The sequence below is a fragment of the Diceros bicornis genome, chromosome 16 (assembly GCF_020826845.1).
Source record: "Diceros bicornis minor isolate mBicDic1 chromosome 16, mDicBic1.mat.cur, whole genome shotgun sequence".
Taxonomy (NCBI): domain Eukaryota; kingdom Metazoa; phylum Chordata; class Mammalia; order Perissodactyla; family Rhinocerotidae; genus Diceros; species Diceros bicornis.
Window position 1 is genome coordinate 20057003 of NC_080755.1, and position 2562 is coordinate 20059564.

General features: G+C 42.2%; 1 pseudogene; it reads right to left on the reverse strand.

Moving 5' to 3' along the window:
• Positions 1-1505: 1505 nt before the first annotated feature.
• On the reverse strand, positions 1506-2103 carry LOC131415134 (ras-related C3 botulinum toxin substrate 1-like; annotated as a pseudogene).
• Between the last annotated feature and the right edge of the window lie 459 nt (positions 2104-2562).

The following is a 2562-nucleotide window of genomic DNA, read 5'->3' on the forward strand; positions in this document are numbered from 1 at the left end:
GTCATGGGGCTTCTTTTTCCTTCCATCCCCTGTACTGGTACTCTTTGTTCAGAGACTGATGATACCATGTGGAAGAACAAAATAGATGAGTAATTGAAAGCATACCCTCAGAGGAAGGCTGCTTGATAATCTGAGAAGTAGTTTATCACTTTACCACTTAAAAATAGGGAAAATATATTTAAATGTGTTTTGTTCAATTGTTTTATTTTTTTTTTTGTGAGGAAGATCAACCCTGAGCTAACATCCATGCCAATCCTCCTCTTTTTTTGCTTAGAAAGATTTGCTCTGGGCTAACATCTATTGCCAATCCTCCTCCTTTTTTTTTTCCCCCAAAGCCCCAGTAGATAGTTGTATGTCATAGTTGCACATCCTTCTAGTTGCTGTATGTGGGACGCCGCCTCAGCATGGCCAGACAAGTGGTGCAACGGTGCATGCCCGGGATCCAAACCTGGGCCGCCAGCAGCGGAGCACGTGCACTTAACCGCTGAGCCACGGGGCTGGCCTTGTTCAATTGTTTTAAGAATAAAAAGACTGCCCAACTCTTAGAAAGTATAACATTTGCTGAAAGCAAGAAAATGTAACTTTGGGGAGATTTTTTCCTGATCCCAAAGATAAAAGGAGAGATGGTTCCCAAAGCACTCAGAAAGGTCTTTATTGTGGGGGAAAGCAGCAGTTTCTCTAACCTGTGTGGCGTGCCAGGGGTAATTACAGTATCCCTCAGTCACAAATTAAGCATTGCTTCTTGGCAAGTGTCCCCTTTCGCCTGAGCTTATCTTGAAAGAATTCTCTGAGGTCTCAGTAAGCTGCACTTATTTAAAATATTGCAGTATGAATATTGACAAACAGGTCACTATCTTATGCTGTTTTGTGTGAGAGGTGCTAAGAACTAGAAAATGAGGTTGAGAATCTGGGTTCTGTTGCTAACCTGCTGATTCTACAACCCAGGGGGTAAAGGGAGGGGCTCTCCCTGCCCTTGAGCAAATAGTGCAGCAGGGGAGAAAGGGGTGGCATGGTGTGGACATGCAGAAGTCAAGGTCTTTAACTATCACTTTTTCAAGAGGTAAGTCTGTAATTTTTTCTTTTTGTGTTATTTATTTTGTGATCAAAATTAGGCTAGCTCTGTAAAATGATTTGGAAAGATTTTTTTTTTTTGCCATGGAATATTTGATATAAACTTAGGAATTATCTATTTCTTGACTGGACGTGCACAGCTGGTGGGAACACTTTATGGGTCTGGTTCCCTTCTTGGAGATAACTTGTTGACAACCGTTTTTTCTCTCCCTTGTTTCTTCTCTGGTTATTTGTCTGTTTGGGTTTTCTGCTTCTTTCCAAGGGAATTTTGACAATTTGTATTTTCTTGAAAAACAGGCTTTTCATCAAGACTTCATAGAATTGTGTTGTAAATGACTTCTTCTGTGTCTGTTATATCCTTGTCTCACTCTTCTTCTCATCTGTCTTAGTATCTTTTATTTTTCTTTAATGAATTTACTACAGGACTTTCAATTTTATTTATTTTGCCCTCCCTTAAACAGCAAGCACTTTCCCTTCCTCTTCTTGACAGGTAGTGGGCAGAGAACTGTTCTAATCGCTCCTTCAAACCATCTTGAGGCCCTTCTGTGTGAAAGCTGAGCATTCTAGGTACATTATTTTATGGCACTGATCTCCTTAGCTTTACCTAAAGCCTTTGGCTATGAGATGGGAGTCAACTTCTTCTCCTTCAGTTTCCCAACCAGGTCTTTATCAGCCCTAAGACCACATTTAGCTTCCATTGGATGATGAGAGTGTTGGGAAAATGGTGTCATATTTCAGATGACCACTTTGCACAGATATATGCTAAATGATGCAGGATCACAAGGGAAAAGCAAATTAAAGATACATCTTTCTGCAGATAGGATGGGGTGTAATCTGTCATACTCTTCTTGTCCAGTTTCTTGTCCCATAAACCCAGATTCACCAGTTTTCCATCTACCATACCATTACCAGAATAGTTGTCAAAGACAGTGAGGATATATTCTCCAGGAAGTGCATTGGCAGGTAACTGAACAGTAGGCAAGTTTTACCTGCAGCTGCATCTTCCACCACCACGCACCTGATGGCCTGCATCTGGGCCACCATGGGTGGCTCAAGGCTGTGGCTTGGCATATAGACAAGAAGTGGTGGGTTCAGGGTGCCAGGGCCTGTGTCCACACCACCTTGCCCTTAGCAGATTGAAAGCTGAAGCCTGGCAACAGACACCACCCAAAGCTGGAAGAAACCCCATGTTTGCATCTCAGTGGGGATCCTTTAAGGCCGGAACGTCTCCCTAGTCTAAAAGAAACAAACTTACAATAGTAGAATTTGAGAGAGATGGAAATGGTGGAAGATTATTTCACCTACGGTGATTTATCCAGTGTGTACCAATTACTCCAGGTAGTAAGGCAGGACTTGCATGTGGAGTGGTTTCCATGAAACAGGCTGTAAGTATGTGTGTACCCAGAAGGGCACTAGCGGCTCCGTTTACACATAGCAATCTGAGTATAAGGCTCACTGGAATGCCTTTTTAAAAGAAGGATTCAGCAAGAA